This window comes from Pseudomyrmex gracilis, unplaced genomic scaffold (genome assembly GCF_002006095.1).
Source record: "Pseudomyrmex gracilis isolate BER0280 unplaced genomic scaffold, ASM200609v1 scaffold_54, whole genome shotgun sequence".
NCBI lineage: Eukaryota > Metazoa > Arthropoda > Insecta > Hymenoptera > Formicidae > Pseudomyrmex > Pseudomyrmex gracilis.
The window spans coordinates 114709-138559 of record NW_018020638.1 but is presented as its reverse complement, the minus strand read 5'-3'; the positions used below and the strand labels follow the sequence as shown (position 1 = coordinate 138559).

Sequence of the window (23851 nt, the reverse complement as noted above, 5' to 3'; positions counted from 1 at the left end):
AAGCTTTACTCTGTACTTCTCATTAAGGAAACCACGCTCTTTCTTTCTGCTCTCGTCTTTCAAGGGAGCGGGAGTCTCGCTTCTTCGTGTGCCCTCAGAGCGTTTTTTTTTTCTCGCAGACACGACGCGAGAAGAGCCTTAACGGGTGTCGCCAAAAGTATATGTACGACAGAAGAGAATGCAAACTCCTACTTTTGTTATGAATTCACACTTTTAATTGCTATTACTGTATGCAGGGGTAGTTTTGCAAAAAAATACTTTTAGGTTCATATGTATTATTCTTTTACTTTAATGTGTTAAGAATTATTGTTTGTCACGTCAAAGATGTCTTTTTATACCGATAAACTGCTGGTTTTTCGGCTGACCGATTTTATTTGGTAAAACCAGATAAAACTCTAGCACATCTACCATTATTTGTCTTTACAGAAAATATTTTTTTTTTTTACTTCCGATTGCCAATCCAAATTCCAGACGGTCTCCGCATCCCAGCAATCTCTTTTTTCCCTTCTGGTTCACTAGTATTTTAATTCGTCGGCCGTGTTTTCGCGTAACCCTCCCCCCTCCCCTCAAAGTCCTTCCGTGATTTTCGTCTGGCGCAACTTATTTTTTTCCTTCTTTACTCTCTGAGCCGGGTTTACTTAAGATATTAAAGCACTCCTCACCCTCTCCCTTTCTCAGCCACTCTTTCGTTTCTCGTTCCACTTCGTCTTCTTCTCTCCACTCTTGGCTTGGTTGGTAGTCGCCCTTTTCGTCGTGGCATTCTTCGGGATCCTCCACGCTTAATTTGTAAGCAGATTTTTGCGCTAATCAACGGATTTAAGGAGCTCGAACCGTCCTGTAAGTAAGCGAGAGAAGGGAAGAGACAGCGACGCGACGCCAAAGACTGCAGACACAAGAAAGTCATTTGAATTTATTTTAATTATCCTAACGAACGAGTCTCGAGAAGGCCCTAACGAATTATTTGCTCGAATATGATTGCGCGGAATTTCTAACGAAGGATCGACCGATTGTCGCTCATCTTTAGGGTGCCTAATGCCCTTTCCTCCTCCCGTTCCATCAATCACGGACAGTGACTGCGTGATTTATAAATTGATCGCCCCTCGTCCCGAAGTAAAGGCTGCTTTAGATCGATAATACTGTAAATGTGGATGACGCAGTAAAAATAATTGCGTGTTTACACAAAACTCTAGCGAATATAACGTAATGAGAAGAATTTTAATCGTACTTATATATTTTTTTAATATTATTCTTATTTTATTATTATTTTCAATAATTACTTCGAATGTAAGTCGGGGAACGATGACGGTACCGATCTGGGTAGTTTTTTTTTTTTTTTGCCTTTCCATCCCTCGGAACAAATAGAAACGTCCTCGAGACAGTCTCCCGTACGCTTTTATGAGATACTGCGTGCGACGTATAGAAAAGTGTGACGTATAATATGATAGATCGCAACGATTCTTTACGGGCCTCACCCATTGTGCTCTCTCCATTGCGATCGACCAGCGTGACCAGCGTGACCGGATGACTCGGTCTTTTCTATGCCATGGAAAAATATCCTAGACCGCAATCTGTCTGACTAAAGTGTACGTAACAATTCAAGACTTTTACATTCAATTATTCATCATAATCTTATTATTTAACTATCGCGTTATGTACATTGTGTCGAATATTTCTTAACAAATATCTATCGTTAAAGAAATTTGGTAAAACTTCTTTCGGCATTTGATTCATTTCAAAATGTAACACACGAGCGTCATTTATATATTAAAAACAAAAATCTAAAGCAAAATTTACTTCCTCAAAAAATGGTAATGTTGCAAGAAAAAGTATTATATGAAATGAAATTTTTCAGCGAGGATTCTCGCGCGCGCGATCGTGCTGTTGCCATTAATCTTTCGCGGCGCATCTCATTACACATCGCGGCGGTTCAAGACGTTTTGAAAAAAGGTAGCGCCCGGCGTAAATCCATCCATCCATCGCGAGTCGCGTCGTTAGGGTTGTCTCGTGCCGTGATTCATCCAACGCGCGGGGCCTCGATATAGCATCGAACTCGCACACGCGGCCGGTTTCACCATAAAACGTTGCACGCTCCGGCGTCGTTCTCCGGTGTGTCTGACTGTGGGCGGGGTGGGTTGCGCATTTGCAATGCAAACGATAACACGGCGTATCGCACGAGAACGTGCACACGGAGAGACGCGACCGGACGGACGTCGGAGGAGAGAAAGAGAGAACGAAGAGCCGGCGAAGTATCGAGGAAAGAGAATCGTCACCCTCTCTCTCGGGAGAATTCCGGAGAGAGAGCGCGCGATCTCCACCCTCTCCTCCCCCTCCCCGCTTCGCTTCTCTTTCCTTTTTCTCTCGCAGCTTCCTCTAGCGCGCCGCAGCCGCGCGGACGGATCTGATTATCGGATGGACCGCCTCGATGAAGTTATTCGCGATTTCCGTAATCTGCCCGGATTTGTCTCGGTTAGGAGATTTCACGGCTCGTTTTATCGGGATTATTTCGCGTAGTCGTGATGGCGCATATTGTATCGCGCCATTACCCGAAAGGGATGCCGCCGTCGCGTTTTACTGCCATCGATTAACATATTTCTATCGGCTGTGCTCTCGAAAAATTCTCCACGTTCTTTGCTGATGTTGACCTTTAATGTCTTTCTGTTTTCTTACTATATATTTGTTTATTTACATATTATAAAATACATCATATAATTAATGCGCGTTAATAATTTGTGTTTCATTAAAATTTCGTTCTCCCATTTCCTCGTTCTCTCACAAGTGAGAGGGAACGATGCATCCGCCCCGAGTTTCTCCGGAGAACTTTGCGCCCCATCAATCAGCGGGGGAACAAAGTACAAACTTTTTTTCTGGCACGTACCACATTTCATTTACGCCGACCAGCGACGGTATCTTATGATCTCTCTGCGAAACGGTGCTGCGCCGTACAGCCACGCGAGACTGCGAAGCAGCACGGCCTGCAAAGGCAACAACCCCCTCACGGCCTCCCGTCATCCCTCATAGCTGCACTTACGCAACCCCTTTTGCGCCTCGCGATAGAGGCGAGCGGCAAAGTGGCAGCGAAGTCGGGGCTCACCGAATACCGTTCCGTGGCACGCGGAACACGGAATATCCGTTTTAGAAATGAGCTTACTTTAAGGCTGCCCAACACTCTCTCTCGTATATATATTTTATATTTATGTCTATATATATATATATATATATATATATATACGTAGGATCTCTCCGCGCGATGGAGATCGGTAATTAATCATTTAGAATGATGGTCTCGCGAGCGGGTAGACGTCGCTACCAAGGCCAGAATCGCACTTGGAAATAGCGCGAGTCTTTTCGCGTGTGATTTTCGAATTCGAGAAATTGTGATCTAATATCTTTCGCGCACATTCGTCAGCGGAATTATGAGTTCTATTCACACTTTTTTTTAGTTAGTCAATCGAAGAAAAACATTAAAAAATAAATTTTTGTACTTTAATTATTGAATTGAAGTAGAGATATTAAATTACAAGATTGTTGTTCGAATCTAAATATCTAAATAGTTAAATATTTGAATCGAGTCTATGCCTACGAAGGGAATAAAGGGCCAATCTACACGAGTGTGTATGCACGAGACAGGAAACAGCAAGTGGCTAGCGTTGACCTGAGATTGGCTCAAGCCACGCACAGGGTTTACACGTAAACCAAGACTGGCTTCCTCGAGCCGACGCTTTCGTGTCGACGTCACGAAATCACGCATGTGTGGAAAGTTTAGGGCTATTTACGAGAATTTTATGTACGTGCGGTACACGTGCGTACGATCAAAGTCGTCGCGTATTGGCCATGATGGAAAGCCTGCGACACTTACGTTGACAAGCGTGTCACACCTTGCAGACAAATCACATCCCACGTTATTTTGAAAGTACGTAATTACCTTTCGCATTTACGTTTCATTTTTTACATAAATATTTTCTTGGTTTATCGCGAATTTTCTTAATTTAAAACAATTTTTTTTTTAATCTGATCTCACTATGAAAAACTCTTTAAGACACAACGTGCAAAGCGAAAAAACCTGTAATAGAGATTTCATATTATAGCAATTAATTCTTACATACAATTAAGTTACACGTGTATTTAAAGGTTTTTTTTAAATTGCAACATTTACATTCTCACTCTCTTACGTTCTTTAATTGTCGCGAGCTTCAAAGTCGCAGGTGTGACAAAAAAACATTCTGTCAACCCTGAAACTTTTGTACAATAAATATTGACGATGATTTTGACGGCAGCGATAAATATTGACCAACGAGTCTGAAAGAAAATCGAGTTCATAAAGGTACGTGGTGGTGTTTTCCCCGAGTCCTTTCTTGCGTAATGGAAAGGTACGTTCACGCTAAGTACAGCACTACGTATTGTACGTAAACCGTGTATCCGACGTATGTTCCAGTCGTTATCGCAATCTCGACCCCGTTTGATATAACAGTCACTGTGACGACTATCGTCTTCCGACACGCAAAGCCGCTACCAGAGGGGGTTTGCACACTCTCGAGAGGCTTCTATAAAATTGTTACAATGCGTGGAGTAACTAATGGCGACGGTGATAACGCCGATTGGGAAGTAGTTACAGCCGCGATATCACGAGAAGAAGAGAGAAAACGAGAGAAAAAAGAAAAGCCGAGAGAAATATCGTTGTGACAACCCAACGTTGTGATGTATTTTATTCGTTGATGATATTCCACAGAAATTGTTGATTGCGTAGCTGCGTGCCGCGAGCGCAGAAATCAGTTACGAGACCAATTAATTGAAAAGGTCGTACGTGTACGAATACATTATGCTCGAGTTAAGTGAAGAGATTCTTTGAACAGATATTCTCAAGTAATTTGTATGAATTAATATACTAGAAATGCAATATTCATTTGCATTACAACGTTATACGCGGCGTTTACGAATGTCCCGCGTGTAGTATCTGGAACACTCAACACCGCGGTGTTATATGATTTCCATAATCCAAACTTCACTATGTACAATTTACATTATTATATATATATATATATATTTTTTTTATTTTTTATTTAGACTCCGAATACACATATTTATTTGAGATAATTGCTTCTGACTAATATTTCTGAGTCATCTCTAATTTTTTTCACGCATGACCGGCTGAATCCGATAAAATAAGATCACCGAGCGGCAAACGAGCGGTTAATTGACGCAAGAACAGATATATAATTAGTTAAAAAACCAGAAGAGTCAAAGATAATGTGCGACAACGACTGAACTTTCTGACGGGATTTATAAACATGACCGCAACAATTCGGGACGGTCAGGAGGTCGCTAACGAGTGTTTTTTCGCGAAGACCGATCTTCCGAATTTCTGAGCGACGTCCCAAGGGCTGCTGTTACAGTCGACTTGGTTGTCTCCGCCATTATCCAACGCCGACTATTGCACGTTACTCGCTACATCCTCCCTCTGGATGATCGTCCGCCTCTCTGAATCACAACCCTCCTCGTTAACCTCGAAACGATCGTTTCGAGGGCGCTTTATCTCTCTCTCTCTCTCTTTTTCTCTCTCTTTCTCATCCTCTATTTCTCTCAAACATTTTACCGAGTTCTACTACCGGCTCTTGCGTTTTGCTCCACCCTCGACCACCCTCCTTTGCAACGTACAAATACATTTAGTAACGTCAACGTGGGAGAATCCACAGAAAGAGGGTGGCCTCCCGAGAGTATATCCTAATGAGCGCGAACTTGTCTGATTTGTGTAAATACATGCGACTATCTATTTTGTTAGGAAACATCGAAAAATAACAGTGGTTTTACTATGATCTCTCTGTTTAGTTTAGAAATTGTTTTTTCGAGTAAATTATTATTACATCTCAAAGTATATTATTATATTATTCCACTGGCAAATAAACAAAATAATTTATTTTAAAAACTCGCGTCGGAAACTTTTACTACACGTTGGAATAATAAAATTTGAAATAAAATGGAAACAATAAATAAAGAAATATATGAATATAACGATTTTTCAAACTGAGTATGACAATTTCCTTGTTATTGTTGATTACATCTTTCATTGCGTATAAAAAAAAGTCGCGAATAGATTTTTCGCGTGTGAATTCCTCGAAAAAAACCCTTTCTCTGTCTCTCCGATATACACGCACGAAATAGTCGGCTGTTTTTGTGTCAGACATATTTTCTTTTTTAACGCAAACTCGCGCTTGGTATTCCGCGGCACGCAAACCGATCAAGTTTGCCTGCCGCGAAAACAAGCCGCTCTTGTTTTCGCGCGATGATCGGTCCACCGTGAATCGCCTCCATCTCTCGCATCTCTCGCTGTTTTTGCGCGCAGAGAAACAACAGTTTCGACGTTCTCTCAACGATAACAAAGGAACGTGGCGGCATCCGTCAGTTCACCGCATGGGTCGTGAAAAAATATATTTCGTTGACTGCCGGGGAATAACGCCGGGGAAATATATAATATCGACGCGCGCGAAATACGTGACTTTACACCGCGTCAAAAGTTCGATGTTTGCCCGAAATGGACGGTCGCGTCGCTAAAAACAAAAATCGCGACTTCGAAACTTCATCGAATCGGGCACATTGCGCCGCCGTGTTATCTTACCCCATTTAACCGCGGAACTGCGCGTTTCGCCCCCCCTCAAAAGTGCTCGCGCAAAATAACATCGATTATCACCCGAGAAAATCAAAACTCTCATCGATTGTCGCTCTAGTTTTTGTTTTTTTTTTTTTTTTTTATTTTTACAACTCCGCAAAAACAGATAGGAAACAAAGTGGCGCGTGTGTAATGCTTCATGCGTTCGCGTATATCGCGCGATACATTTAATAACGTGGCGACTGCGGCACGGTTTTGATGAGAACGAATTGATTGCGCGGCGCTTCGCCGCCGCGAACGGCGATTAAACGCTGATTAGGACTAATTATCGAGCGGCGCGCACTTCACAGGATACGCCGTTTATAATTCCCCTCGGAAAGGAGCGGACTTCCCGTACGATTCGCCTCGGGATTCCGCATATACATGTAAACGCGTGCACGTAGACACGCACTGGAAAGTCAACGCGTTCGGTAAACAACAAGCGGCGTTTCGTACGTTGAACTCGCTCGTCACATTCGCCGACAACGAAGAGGGGCAAAAACCCATAAAATAGTCTACAAAGAGAGAGTTCCTCAAGACAATCTTTGAACTTCTGATTAAAAAACGAGAGGAAAAGAGACAGAATGTGAAGAATAGACGCCACTCTAACGTGATTATTAGTTTGCGAAGCCCGGCGGATTGCATCTCATCGCCGCCGTTGTTACACATCGTCTAATCACAGGATAGATTGCATTCTTTCCGAAACGTTCCTCTTCCTACGATTTATCAGAAATTTCGCACGACTGCGTGCGGACAACGTCGGCGCGCCTCCTCCGTAACTACTTCCAATTACTTATCCAATTAGCTGGCAACGTAACGGTAACACGCTGTTTGTCGTGATAAGAGGCAAACGCTGTGCGTACCGTAAGAAAAAAAAGAATCTGGAGTTTTTCTATGTAAATGCATTTATTAACGAGCAAACAGAATCAAGATAAAAACATATCTTAATATTGCAGTAATTAACGCTCTTTGATCGTAAATAAAATTGTATAATTACTCGGCGTACTTCGGTGTAAAACTTTTATTTATATATTTACGTTACGGAGCAAATACAAATCAACATTTTCCTTCATGTATCTTTTCCTATATGTAATCTCTTCGATTACGTTTATTTCAAATCGAGGATATCTCTTGCATCAATCCCGAAAAAAAACGAAGGAACCACGACTTGGTACGACTTCGTCAGAGATGCACCCTCTGAACTCGAGAAGAAGAGGACACGTGGACGATCTGTCGCGCGGCGGAGGAAGCAGACGGGAAAGAGGAAGAAGAGACCGCGCGCGCGACGAAGAAGCGGCGGCGGGGCGGGGACGGAAACCCCGTCGTAAATCACCGGCAGTACGGAATAACTGGCAAAAGCGCGATAAATCAGGGATTCCCCGGGCACCGAATTAGGAAATTGCCTGCTTAAAAACCGCAATGACGTTAATCCCGGCGTGCCAGCCAGCCAGCGCAGCAGCGAGCGCACGAGCAAGTTCGACGCGCGCGTGTATATATATATATATACACAACGGCGCAATCCAGAAAATAAAACTGATTCGGCCAAGGAGCGATCCCTGGGTGGAATAATGCGGAATAAAATCAACGTAACTCAATCGCGCTTGTCTTTCAAGATCAGCCTCCCCGTCTTCGCCGCTGATAAATGTTCGATATACATCGCCGACTACCTGTATACGGAAGTAGCTCGTCTCTCTAATTCGCCATGGGTACATTAAGAGAGAGCGATGTTTAAAGAAAGAACGTAAGACGTACGAACGTGAATGTTGGATCCACCAATCTCAAAAACTGAAAATTGCAATTGTTATCCGAAGCTCCAAGAAATCAAAACAGATATTGTATGCAATTAATATTTAGACGGAACTTATTATTAATCGTTAAATTTCTCCAAAAAAACGGGATAAAATTTCTTCAGAATAATTTGAAAATAATTTGAACTTTCGTGTATTTGTTTGTGTAGATTATTCACTGTCAAATACTAAAGGAAACCGAAAATTGAGTAGTTAAAATAATATTCTCTTCTGTAATTTCACGTAGATAATATCGTACGTTTATATACATATATATGGGCGATCTATCTTCTACGATCACAGTTTCGGGAATTTGAAACGCACGATGCGCACATACCGCCGGCCGATAGACATCTACAGCCGTGGCATTCAATATTGCCAGATTTTCAACGGGATACCTGACAATTGACCGGAATTAATGGCTAGTCGGTGCGCGAGCCGATCGCCAGCCGGCTCAACTTCCCTTCCGGAATATGAAATGGCGCGCTAATGAGTTTTGCCCCGCGGTGAGACGGGCCTAAACACACAAACGTAAGCGAGCCGTGATGCGATACGATGCGACGCGATGAGCGGTAAGCATAAGCGATCGGCGGCGATATTATACGACGTGGCAATCGATTACGACGCAATCGACTGCCGGCGCAAACGCGAGATATCCACGACTCGGCGGGCCGAGCCTGACGGGCACGAATGGACAGACGTTCCGCTTCGGCGCATTAATCAAGTTATTAATTATGTAGTCCTCATGCTAATTGAGCCTGTAATCTGCTCGTGCTGCCGTAAAATATCAATGCCGATTTACGCGGGGCCGAACGCAGCAACAATACGTTATCGTTGTTATTATCTTCATCCTACCGTGATGTTCGCGTTCCGCTTCCGCTTCGAAATCACGATAGTTTTCCTCGAAGGTAGAAATATAGCAAACTTCCTTAATATATTAACTTTTTATATAGATATAAAAAAATAGTAGATATAAATATGTCGATTGAACGTTTTTATACAAACATTGAAAGTACATTAAAATAATCATGAACATCAATCGCGTTTTTTCCACCGATTTTTTATGTCAATTTGTAAAGAAATTTATGTTCGTTATTTTAACATTGTGAAGAGTTAGCGTGTTACACGTGACGAGACTCTTCTTTAAAACTTTTACAGAGAATATTTCACGATATTACGTAATATTGCTTAAACTTTCTGTTTCAGAAGATATCCGGCCAGATGATGGAGAACAGCCAAAAAGACGATAATCAAGAAGAAAACGCGAAAGGATATTCTCAACTTGAAGAAACGAATTTGTGTTCTTCGCGCAACTTCAGCTTCACTATCGAGTTTAGCGAAGTATCTCGCGCGAATAATATATAAATGTTCCAACTCACTGTGAGGGAGGGCTCTTATCTCCCCGCAAAAACTTCGCGATCCGCAGGCGATAACTGCGGGGAACTCGTTAATCCGCCGATCAAAGTAATTGGAATACGTACTTTCGCGCGCTGATGAAAAACACCGCCAAAAACATGTCAGCTTCGGAACATTAATCAAGAACTGGATAAAAAGATAATATTAACGCCCCCCCCCCTCCTACAGTGATCGACATCAAAGAACCACCCCCTTTCTTCTCCTAGTTTTCAGTGGCGTATACTCGGAATTTTCAAACTTTTTTTTTAACAAAACTCGCAAACTAACACAAAAAAATGCAACAGCAAAACTTCAAATACATGTAAATATATTCTATGTAATTAGTTAATTAAGCTTCTATGTAATTAATATATATATATATATACACATAAGAATAATATAATATTTCTGCACGCTGTGTGTGACGCGTAAATAAAATTCTACCTCTGCACGAAATATAAAAGATGATACAATTTTTTCCATGTTTTTTAAAGACCTTTTATATTTTACGTTTTTGATTTATCTTTGCATAAAGAGAGTCGCAGATATGTGTGTGTGTGTGTGTATGAATGTCTTACCTCGCTTCTCATTATTTACTTCACGGTAGCTACGAGCCTGGTCGGCTTCCCCTTTGCCGACGTGATCGTTTTAGAATCCTCGGCGGCACCTGCCGTGCAACCTGGGGCAGTGCACGTAAGTATATATATACACGAGTAAGTATACATTTAGACCTCGTGTGCAGGGTGCGTGCCGCGGAGAGGCCGCGGCTACGGTTATTACACGCGTCACGCGGCGTTCCGTACGGTCACGCACCCTCCCTCTCCTTTCTCTTTCCTCCTCCTCCTTTTACCCTCGGAAGCCCCCGGAGGAGGTACTCTTATCGTCACCCTCTATCTTGTCAGCCGAACGCAGCCCCATTAAGCCACTTACGATGTGCCTTACACGATTCGGGAACGAAGGAGAGAGCCCGTCCTATCGTCCGTTCCCGGGAACAGAATGCGCGAGCGAAGATATCACCGCGACAATGCAGCTGCGTCATTTTTCTATACCTCGATTAAAGAATTGTAAAATGCAAATCAGCACTGATTCGCTGATAAATTTGAAAAATAATAAAGGGAGTATCTTTTGCATCTAATATAAATTATTTCTTTGTGAAAATCAAATCCCCTGTTATATCCTCCCCATAGTAATTTCTCTTTCGTACAGATAATGTAATTTTTTTTAGTCAATGAATTCTTTGCTGTTTTAGATGTAGATAATTTCTTTCTAGATAAAGAACTCTTCTTGCGAGAAGAGACATCGAGATCGTGATTACAGCCACGCGAGCAAAGGAGTAACTGAAACAGTTTAAAATGCCGGTAGATTTTAAAGACGATTAGATAAAATATCGTTATTATTATTTCCTCTACGCTTTATGAAGAAAATAACCGTGCATCATGAAATAACTCTTTCGGTGTAGCGCTTCTCCCTATTATTTGCGCATGAGCAAAAAAATTGAGACATATTATGATCGGCACCTGCGTCAACTTGCGTCACGCAGCCCGTCCGCTTTGGCGAGATAAAAATCGTTGCAACGAAAAAAACATCTTCCTATCGTTGTTCGCTTTTATCAAGCTACCTTTAATTGTTGCTCGAAAAACAACGACAATTTGAAAACGATTCTTTGATGTTTTATGTGTGAGATAAAAGAAATAATATAAAACAACGTACTGTTGTGTTTTTTGTGTCAAATGTTTCGTAATTTCGAAATGTGTGTTTTTTACGGTTTCTCTCTCTCTTTCGGAATTTTTTCAAAACTATGCCGACCCAAGCACGTTCTCCCAATGTCGGTGACTAGAGTGGCCAATCGGTAAAAACAAAAAAAAAAAAGCCGCAATATCCCGCGGAATATATTTTCTCTTAGATCTGCTCGACTCTTGAATAAACTCGTTCCACCGAATCCTTGAGTTGCCGTTTGCGGTGCGAGCAATTTCGCCAAGCTATCGGTTGCGCCGATATCAAAAAACGAAGAGAAACGGACGAGCGAACGATCTTCAGCATCCACCGGGAAAGAAGAACGGGGGTGGACGGGGGACGCACAAGCCAGGGAATTTTCTTCGAACCGGGAAAAAGGAAAACGGTCGATCTTCCTTCGCGGAGAAGAAGCGATACGAGAGTCTGCCGATAGGTACATACATATATACATTGTACGTACATACGTACGTACACCTCTTTGATATAGTGCACGAAATCCTAGCGTCTTGAGGAAGGCGGAAGGCGGAGAGAAGAACCGCCGCCGTTATCAGCTCGCGGCGGGATTGGCCGAGCAGGGGGACGCGGGGCTACGCCGGCGGCCAATGGCGTTCTGGTCTCGGCTTTTCAAGGATCTCTGCTCCCCCCGAAATCCGGCGTGTCCTGTGCACGACACGTACGCGCGCGCAAGGCGTCCTCGATGTACACGAGGACTCGTCGACTTTTCCACCCCCGTACACACGCACATATATCAAGGCCGCTGCCCACCGGTCATCGGGGGGGTTCACCTCCAGTCGGTGGATGTCCAGCTATTTCGTATATTCTACTCCTTGCCCCCTTCCTTTCGACCTCTTTCAACCTCTTGGTGATCTTGCGTTCACCGCTTTCCATCCGGTTCGTCCTTCTTTCTTGCGAACGTCTCTCCAGGAAGCATCTCCGATCCGCGTCACAATGGTCCAGCTTTTTCTTCGCTTTCTGGGATTTCCGAGGGAAGCTTGTAGAATCGATGCTGGTCGTGAGGTATTATGAGAGGGAGAAAGAGAGAGATGAGATCATGACCTGTGTAGCCACCATTTCGACGATAATGCAATACGAATAGAATTCGCGAGTTTTTTGTAAACTTCTTTCGCGTAGAATTATTTGTAATTCGACAATAATATTCATAATAATATTCTTGTCCCCGTGAAAATTTATAAGAATTATATATGCAACTCTAACTGTCTTGTAGTAAATAGATTACTTTTTTCCGTAAAACGCTATAGAAAAGAGAACGCGAAAATATAAAAAGTACACTATATAGATGTCAAAAATACACTATAGAGTTCAAAATCAGTTTCCACCTTGAGGCACTTTTCGCCAGGCGTGGCAACTGTTTCTCCACTTGTGAAAAGAATTATGAAGGTGCTGCGAGTGACATCGCGATGTCGACGACAAATATAAGAGCATCTTTGAGGGTTCTCTTCTCCTCAATATTTTCCTCGGTTTCTTCAATTTATCTTTTATTGGTATTTACATGAAAAAACGCAAAAAAAAATAAAGAAAATCATAAAATTTTACGTTAATTCCTTTTCAATTGAATAAATCTAACGAAGTGCGACACAAATCGTCAAGAGACGGAAAGAGAAAGAGAGAGAGAGAGAGAGAGAGGAATACGCGTTACACAATTTGTCGGGATTTACTCTTTTTGTGATATTAAATGGTCAAGTGCATAACTGTCGCACTAGATGTATTTTTTACACCGTTATGACACGACGTGTCTAATTAACGCCAAAGATCTCTCAACCCGGCATTCTTAGCGATACAGGTGAGCGATAAACGTCGACTGTAAGTAAACGGTAAAAAAAACCGAGAAAGGAAAACAAGGAAAAAGACGTATAAAAGGAGAACAAGTCTTAAGCTATTGATAATGATTATCATAAAAACGACGTTAAATGGTCGGCCGCGAGATTACGCCGACGCGGCGGGTGCGCGTCGCTGCCGACGAACGGCTCTATAAATGCGTTTACTTTGAACCATAAAAGCGCTCGTGCTTCGGCTAGCACCGTTAAACGTATACGTGCATGACGGGGGCATACACACGCATCAATACACACACGCAATACGTGCGCCTGTGTACGAGCGCGCGTGTGTGTCCGTATGTTTGCGCGATGCAGGAAGGAACGGGAACGTCGACGAAGCACCCGAACGGCGCTTTACGGTAAAAGCCCTCTTTGAGTGATCCGTTTATTGGTTGCTAAACATCGATATATTGCTTTCGGGGGTTGCGCAAAGAGCCGCGTTGTCCTCCCCGTATATACATATATGCATATATGTATATATATCGCGCGGCACAGGTACGTCTCTCTTTCTTTCTCTTTTTCGCGAGCGGGTATACGTAACACGACGTGCATATAATACCGTAGTCTCGGGCGTATCACGCTTTCTGAGCTTTTGAAAGCACCGCGACGACATCGCGGCTCGCAGCCCGCGTCGCGTGAGACGAATAAATCTACAGGCCTTCTTTATCTCTCTTTCTCTCTTTTTCTCTCTCGTTCTTCGAAGAGACGTTGCCGATTTTGAGATAAATCCCGTGAAAATGCGCGTTAACACCTTGAGCCGCTATTTTCGCCGCATGTTTACCGTCAAATGTGCCGCGCACAACCATTGCGCTAATACACATCTTTTCAGTGTGCATTTTGAATATTTCATAAATATTAAAAATAATTTTAAGATACGAGCTTCTTATTTATATGTAGAAATACATATAATATATCCAGTGCACGCGTGTATACTAAGGACACGTCGTCTTAGGGAAGAGTGATGGATGATCGATTGACGATTTCACGGGATAAAACATGGAATCAACGTAGCTTTATCGAGAGATCCTTAAGCTTCTTCATTCTCGTCATCATTTCGGAAAATGTCATTGGTCAAGAAAAATAGTACGTAAAACCGTATAATATTACGAAAAAATATAATGTATACGTGTGTACACTTCTCTCTCTCTCTCTCTCTCTGTCTCTCTCTGATATCAGTTTTATTATAATTCTCTCAAACTGAGAAAAAAGTTAAAAAACTTATTCTTTTATACAAATATCTGAACGTATCTTTTTTTTTTGATAATTTTATACAACTAGAATTTAAAGAAGACGGAGAAAATGTAATTTAATAAAATCTTATGTATCGCGATAATTATCAACATTGCACGAATCTTAAGATATCCGAAAATATTGGCCAGCAGCAAGCTGGCATTACCGTAACGACCTCAAAATTTACATGAAATTGCTTATTAAATTACTAAGTTTTTCGGGATGATTTAATGGTACGAAAGGCCATTTGTCTCCTCGGCTTTTATTTTCTTCCTCCCTGTTAATAAAGCGATGCGGTTAGGCTTTACACCCGTGCTTGGAACTTTACGGCATAATTCTCTACCTCGGCCTTCTGCTAAACGAATTCATCTAACTTTACCGCATCTTTTCAGCGATCACTTTTTACAATTAGCTTAGAAAGATCCAAATTCTTGGTGCAAATTGAAATCCATATCGAATGACTTTAAAAGCAAAGTTCTTCTTCTTACAAAGTTCTGTTCTAGAAATTTAAAGGTAGACTAATGTAATACGAGCTCGTAAAATTATAAAAGAGAAAGAAAGAGAGAGAGTGGGAGAGAAAGAATGCACACGCAAAATTTACACTTTTGTTTACAAAAAACAGTTTAGAAAAGAATATTGTAATTATAAAATTATAAAATTAATTATGTGTAATTATAAAATTAAGTTTCTACAAGTATTGTATATACATATATATATATTTACTTTATTAAAATGTATTTACTCTCTTTGTATTATTATAAAAAATTCAGTCAAATTCTATATAAAAATTAAAAAGAAAAAAGCGTTTTTATAGAATATTTTCTTTTTTGAATACTATCGATTTTGTGCATGCATACACACACATAACTGTAGCTAGTTTGTTTGAATTCCTAAATATCAAAACTGCGCCACACGACTGGACACAAACAACTCCCTTTTCGAATAGCGCAGTAGCCACGGATAGTAATAATAGTAGCGGAAATATTCGACGGTATGTTACGCGATATATATGTGTGCGGCTTTGCGGGAAGTCAGTTGGCAACATGTGGTTCGACGTACGCAATCTGGCACTGACATTTCGAATTAAACTTGTTGAAGACCAGTCCCTCTCCTGTAACTTCCCGCGTAAAAAAAAAAAAAAAAAAAAAAGAGCCGGTTGCCAAATGACAAAAATTTGTGAAACCAATACACCAGCTCTTGACTGACACAATTTTCTATTTAACAATAAATATCAAACATTTTTTTATTTAAAAAAAACTTCTGAATTCTTTTTGTTTATTAAAATATACAAAAGTATGTAAAAACATTTTTGCGCAATATAACATTTATGTTATAGAAAGTTTTGCTCAATGTTACTCTATTAAAAACAAACTCTTCGCTCTTCTTTTAATATGGAGGCATCGGGTTTGCAAGCATAAAAAAAAAAGAGTTCTCGCAGTCCTTCTTAGCAACGGCTAAGCCGATATGCATTCATTATAATAAGAAATGGAAGGCGCCGAGTGAAAAGTTCGAACGCGCGCACCCCGGCTTATCAACTTCCTCTGAATTTTATATTATTTAAAGGTACTTGCCTCTTATCTACTCTCCAGCATCTTCTGGCCTGGTCTTATACGCTTCCTTTCCGGCGTCTTACGCGATGCTGCTTTTGCTGTAGCACACAGTAGGGAAAGTTAGCTTAACTTTTTTTTTTCTCTTCGATGCGGCGCGCAAAAGCTAAGATGCACGGCACTTGTGAAGTTCGCCGAGTGCTTATTACCATATTTATTTGTCGCTCAATGTGAACTTAAACGCGACGTGGCTCATTCTCAAAACCTCTTTCATCATTTTTTATATTATAATGTCACAGCTCTATTATTTATACGTAAAATACAAAAGTTTAATGCTGTGTGTATTTTCGCCAATAATTATCGCAAGATGTACACAGTGTTGCATGGCGATCTTTGCTATTTATAGTAAATTAAGATCCTCACACCGCGTGTCGCAAAATTATGATACGATCTGGTAATTAAAACGCTAAGCCTCGCTATTTTTTTATTTGTTCTGTACAGCGACTGGTTACGCGAAGTGTGGTTGTGTATATCTACATTTGCTATTGTAAGTATTATAAATGACGTATGTAAAAACGTTTGCATGTAGGACATAAAACGCAAGTAACGAGACATGCGACCGAAGTCGCACAACACGCGGGATGCTTATCGCTGCGGTAAATGACGCAAGTTGAGTTTTTAGCGAAAACAACGCGTAACAGTTCCCTCGCGATCTTCTCAAACTGAGATTTAACAACTACAAAACTTTACGTGTTTTATTATAGTGCTATAGCAATTTGACGCAAAACTTATATCTTAAATAAAACAAATTTTTGTTAGTAGCATTCTTTTTTCTTTTTTTTTTGTTTTTATTTAAAAATTGATTTTACGAGACAATAAAAATAATTTTACAAAATAATTACCTTATTAATTTTATGTTTGTTTCAGAAAATAAGTTTTTTCTGTTTACAATTTGTGTAAAACATATTTAATTAATCATAATTGTGAGAAAAAAAGAGAAAGAGAGAGAGAGAGAGAAAAGAGACAGAAAAAATATTACGTATCTTCTAATGGATATACAATACATTACAGAGACGTACGTCTGGTTGCTGGTTTATAGGCGCACTCTCCCTTTCCCTCTCTCCCTCTTATTCTTCCACTCTTTTACTCGATATATCATTCTCTTTATTTCTAACATAAATCTTTCAATAATTATAACTACTATAGACTTTGTGTATTTTTGTATTGTATAAAATATTATGTTAGTAGAAAATAATATAGCTGCAGATTATGTTCAATATCTCTAAATTTGGTTTTTATGATTCCGCACGAACAAATGCAACAAGCGATATTTCTCATACAACCATTAATAGTTCAAGCATTGCTACTTCGAAATACTAATCAGTGCTTTGTGTCAAAGAAAAACAATATTCCTGATTATTATAAATATATTTTTTATTTTAATAAAAAATATATTTATCAAAAAAAAGATAATTTTGTCAAATTCATAAGATTTACTGATTAGGTACTTCTAGTCTTCAATTCGTATGCGATTGTTCAACATGTATTTGTTCTTTTCGTATCTCTTTTAGTAAAACTTTCCTGTTTTTTTCTATCATTATTTCCATAAACTAAAGTTCTTCATAATTTTATTTGTCGAAACTCTTGTACGAATATGGTGTGCATACATACGATTTCAACTTCAATCTTGTCCGCCTAAAATGTGTTGCCATCTAATCCCTAACTCAGGAAACATCTATGATACAACACGATATATTTAAATGATAAATACAATATAAGTTTGCATACCAGATAATTAACGGTCTTTTAAACCCTATGTTTCTAAAAAACAATTCAAAAACATCTTATTGTCTTTTAAATATCTTTAACATGTTTTTTGACTTTTTTCTGCTATCTGCTAGTTTTATGACTTTTAGCTGCTGATTTCAGCGCCATCCACAAAAGTGAATAAAGAAACTACAAAATGACATCTACTTTTAGGCTTAGACGGTAAATGCAACCCGGTTTGAATCCGTGCTACATCTATTTTACTGTCGATAAATAGTCTTATATTGGTATAAGAATCTGTCAATATAATTTTAACAAAAATATATCCTTGTGCTAACACATTATATAAAACTATATTTTTTGTTATTCAAAGTTCACTTCATGTTAGATACAAAAAAATTATATAAAACTATATTTTTTGTTATTCAATGATCACTTCAAAATCACAATGTGACCGACGAACGGTCACTTTTTCACTGAACCAGTTGCACTAGTTTAGAGTTTATCTTTTTCACTCTAACGTTTTCATTATCTCCGACTAACTTAATCGGCCGATTATTCCATTAGAATTGCTAGTCGCATTAATCGTTTAGCAAAATGGACCAATCACGACTGATATTTAATCGCCGATTAAGTTAATCGGAGATGGTGAAAGTGGGCGTAAATGGAAAGAAAACAAATGATTTTATATTATAATATCGCTTCTTTATTTTCTCGATTCTGACACTTTTTTGATTATGCTGTGCTGGGCGAAAAAAACTTTCAAACGCGAAAATCGATGGGTTTTAGGAATATCAAAAAATAAAACTCATTATAATAAAAATCTTTTTATTGCAAACTGATCTACCACTATATTATTGATGATAATAATTGGTTGGTAATAATGTGTTGTTGTTGTAAATATTAATACTTGATTTTACACAGAAAAACTGGAGTATTAAAAATTCCTAATATTTTTTTAGAATTCTTCTAGTATTGGAATGTCTGATATTTTTTGCCAGATACAAAAAAATTCTCTTGCTCTGCAGGTTCCAAGAGTCAACAAATATCGGACATCCGGTATCGATGTACATACAAGTCTGTATACCGACGCACGTGCACATAACACGGAATAGAACCATTTCGAACCACGTTTGGACATTGCATACGTATTGACAAGTCGTTCGTGGACATCGCTACGTAGTTTTAAAGCCTGTCTACGTTGATCGCAAGCGCAAACGCAAGGAACAGGTCTGGTAGAATTGATTAATCGTATTGATCAAATCAGCCAATTGACCAGCGTCATTGGTCAATTCTACGAAATCTATACCTCGCGTTTGCGCTTGCGATCAATGTAGAACGGGCTTAATGTGCACCATTCATGGACATGCGCTAGTTTACGGGATGGAAAAGTGATTAAGCCTGTTCTACAATACAGTCGTAAGCTGTAAGTCGTAAGAAATTGACTAATCACAATCGATTATTCTTCTGTACTTTGTCTGTGATTGGTCAATTTCTTACTATTACGGCCTACAACTCTCCATTGTAGACGGCCCTTAAGGTTTCTTCACCGAAAAATAGTTTACTCTCTACTCCTACAGCCTTACTACCCTCATTGTAGACTAGCCATTAGGCCTGTTCTACAATACCAGAAAGAAGCCTGGGCTGTGTTCAGTTAAGCAAAATGGAACGAACTAATGGAGGAAATGCAGGAAATATAGGAATTCATTAGTTCCAATTCCTGTATTTCCTGCATTTCCTCCATTAGTTCGTTCCATCTTGCTTAACTGAACACAGCCCTGAGAGTGGCCACGGCCATAAGAGTTTCTGTCATAGCTTTTCGTGGACATGGTTCTATTCCGTGCTAAGTTTGTGGACATGGTTCTATTCCGTGCTATGAAAACACCGACGTGATGGAGATACGCATACAAGCGAGACCGTTGTCCGTGTGCGCTCGTGGAAGTGTGCAGACATATTATGTTGATGTATGACGACGGTTCTCGCTTGTGTGTGTATCCCCACCACGTCGGTGTTTTCATAGCACGGAATAAAACCATGTCCACAAACTTAGCACGGAATAGAACCATGTCCACGAAAAGCTATGACAGAAACTCTTAGGCCTGTTCTACAATACAGTCGTAAGTCGTAAGTCGTAAGAAATTGACCAATCACAGACCAATTACAGAAGAATAATCGATTGTGATTGGTCAATTTCTTACGACTTACGACTTACGACTGTATTGTAGAACAGGTTTTATGGCCGTGGCCGCTTTCAGGTTTCTCTCTGACAATACAGTGGTAGGCTAACGACCGGCCCAGTGGTCTCGCGGCCTGAGTGCAGGGGCTGCAAACCCGGAGGTCTTGAGTTCGAATCCGCTCATTACATAAGGATTTTTTTTCCGGGCCGGTTCCTTTCAATCGAGTTTTATCGATTGATCGGTGAACTAAATCGAGACTCCAAAAATTAATTCGAGTGTAATCTCGAATTAATCTACTTCCCACAAGGCGATTATAGTCACAACAACTTGAACACGAGCCCGACACGGATGGGTATTCCCACTGTGAAAGAAGCCCGTGTATCGCGTGGTAGTAGTGTTACTGCACAACCTTCCCATGAAAAAAGTATTAAAAAATTCAATTGACTTCGACATAGATGTGTCTTAATAGCCTAGATTAGCTGAAGGCATGTAAAATACCCAAGACAAAAAAAAGTCGTAGGCTAATATTACATTTGTCGTACGACAACGATTTTAGATTGATTTGGTTATCAGATAGAGTTTTATCAAGAACTCTATTTGATAGCCAATCAATATATTGAAAGATAAAGTAATGAGACGCACTACTTAAGCATTCGCGAGAAAATCGAATTTGAAAATTTCGAGTTACTTTATAAGGATATTAAATAGACAAAAAAAATAGTGACGATTAAAACACTAACTTCAATAAATCTCGTATATATGTTGTATAAAGTTTCGGTCTTGGTACATTTTTGTAGACTTGACTTCTTAGTGTTTCGAGAGTATTTCATATTCTTATAGCGTGAGAATATATTTGCAAGTTTTGGCGAAATTCCTTATATTTCTGAGCGCTTATGGAATGCGGATGTCTATTGAAGGAATTTTTATTATTATTAACACTAATTTTTATTTTAAAAAATCAAAAGACAATAAAATGTACACTGAGATATACAATTAAAATGATGATAAAAGACTTGGAAAAGGCAAACAAGTGTGGTCTAATAAAATTTTTTTATCTTCGAAAAATAGTACTAAACTAAAGCCGAGCGGCGGTAACATGTATAGAGAAAAGTTGTTCAGAATCATGTCCCTAATAACATATTTCAAACTCATTAAAATCGGAGAGGAAGCCTCTAATCTAAATAATTACCAAAATAACAAATTATAATAAATATAAAGTATAGTAAATCATACAAATATATTTATAATTATAAATTATATAATATTTCGATTTATCTTTAAATAGAAAACAGGAAATATTAAAATGAAAAATCATTTCTTTATAGAATAAACACATTGTCCGAAGATAAATGGTGTTGACATGGGTTGACATGGGTTGACATGGGTTGACATGGGTTAGGTGCTGTAAATAAAAGAATTTTTATAAATGAAACAGTATAATTTCGGAACAAAAAAGACATTCAAATAGTTCACAAGGTGCTAAAATTTTTTTCTTGTATGTCTAAAATATGGTCAGTCTGAAACGTTTATCCATTTCCGGCTGAAAAAAAAAAGAAAGTTAAAACGACAATTTAATAGCAAGGTTAGAAACTTTAATTTACGGACTTACAAGAGGTGCCTATTCTGAGGGTCACCGATTTTTACGAAACTTTGCAAAAATGTATATTACAAGAGGTGCCTATTCTGAGGGTCACCGATTTTTACGAAACTTTGCAAAAATGTAGTATGAATATAGGAGCAACAAATGCTAAAAGATAACGACGCACCTCAAGCGTTTTCGAGAAATCGCGGTTTGAAATCAGCACGCAGCTTAAGAGAGTTCTGGAGTTTTCTGTTATATCAATTGAACGAGTAATTCGTATCTTAGATTGCATTTTCGCGGCCTGAATGTAATGCTGCGAGCGAAAGATCTCGAATCTACACCGGCGGATTTGTCCGGGTCGGTCTCTTTCAAGCATATATGTAATACTTCTATATTGCTAGTCGCGTATCTTCGCAATGAGAGGCACGAGGCCCAGTGAGTTTATCAATTGAAAAAGCGGACTGAATCGGGCCTCGAATCTTAAAATTGTGTGTGGGATATGTGGAAGAGGAATGTAAAGAAATATTGTACTTAACTCTAAAGGGGAATCAATAAAAATTCATTTACTTTTTATATTGTAAAATAAGACTACTGCATTACATAAAAAATATTTGCAGTAACAATAGACATATTATGACAAAATTGATATTATTTAAAGATCAATAATATTTCTTTAACATTCCTCTTCCATATCTTCATCCAATTTGAAGCTTAAGATTTGAGAAGCTCGATTCAGTTCGCTTTTTCAATCGATAAACTCGACTTGAAAAAGACCGGCCTGGAAAAATCCGACGATGTGAATTTGAAACTCGAGATCTCCCGCTCGCAAAACCACTAGGTTTTGTTTTACAATATAATTTTACAATATTACGCGAATTTGCAATTAAAAACAATATAATTCATTTTTAATTACACTGAAACTTCATTTATTTTCCCTCTCACTTATCTTCTCACTCGTTTATTTTCCCACAAAATCTCTCAGTTATATTCTCATTTAGTTTCTCCTCTAACCCCCACGTGAATGCTATACAGAATCGTTAAGATAAGATTGATAATCTCTACCAGAGATAGTCAAAGAAACAAATAAGTAATCTTAATTATCAGACATACCACGGATGGCAAATGCGTTTTTAATGCATAAGAAAAAGTGATCCCACACAAAATCATCATTAGACGACAACACCCATACAGAAAAAAAAATCCATTAAACGTCTATTAGACAGCTCCATGCGACATCTAATAGATGTCTAATGAAAGTTTTGTTATGTGTGGGATGTGATGTTACAAAAATTCCGAGCACCGATCGCATACTCGTTTTGATATTTTTATAATTTTGACATTTTGTATCTAGTAAAAGTACACTGGAATAAACAGCTATGCGAGAAGTATTTACTGAAGAGGACCGTAATGTACGATCAGGTCGAAATCGTTTTTTTTTTTTTTTTATTGGGTCTTTTACGTGCCTGCAGCCATTCTTGGCTATTATATATATATATGTATATAAGACACATTTATTATTATAGTAAGTTAAATCTTTATACTCGTCTCACGGGGAGGATCGTGCAGTACTACCACGCGATACACGGTCTTCTTTTCACAGTAGGCGTGCCCATCTGTGTCGGGCTCGTGTTCAAGATGTTGTGACTATGATCGCCTTGTGGGAGGAAGATTAATTTGGGATTACATCCGAATTAATTTTTAGTTCGCCGATCAACCGATAAACTCGGTTGAAAGAGACCGGTCCAAAAAAATCTTTATGCCGGGACTAGACTATGCGCGCATTCGCGATTCGTAATTCGCGATTCGTAGCGATGCGCTACGTAGCTACGTAGTAGTCACGCGAATACACGCAAAAAGTGTGTTTGTATAATCGCGAATCGCGAATCACGAATCGCGAATGCGCGCATAGTCTAGTCCCGGCATTAGGTGATAAGCGGATTTTAACTCGGGACCTTCAGGTTCGCAGCCCCTGCACTCAGGCCGCAAGACCACTGGGTCGAAATCGTTTAAATACATATTTACACATCGAATTCCTGACGCGCTGACATATCGAATTCCTGACGCGCTGTGTAAATATGTATTTAAACGATTTCGACCGACCGGCCCAGTGGTCTTGCGGCCTGAGTGCAGGTGCTGCGAACCTGAAGGTCCCGAGTT

General features: G+C 39.5%; 1 long non-coding RNA gene across 2 annotated transcripts in view; it reads left to right on the top strand.

Annotated features, from left to right (window-relative positions):
- The window catches only part of LOC109853754, a 138874-nt gene extending 128748 nt beyond the window's left edge, over positions 1-10126 (top strand). For both annotated transcript variants that reach the window (XR_002250146.1, XR_002250147.1), the window contains exon 3: positions 9634-10126. This is a non-coding gene — a long non-coding RNA (uncharacterized LOC109853754). The remainder of the gene's footprint in view (positions 1-9633) is intronic.
- Positions 10127-23851: the final 13725 nt, after the last annotated feature.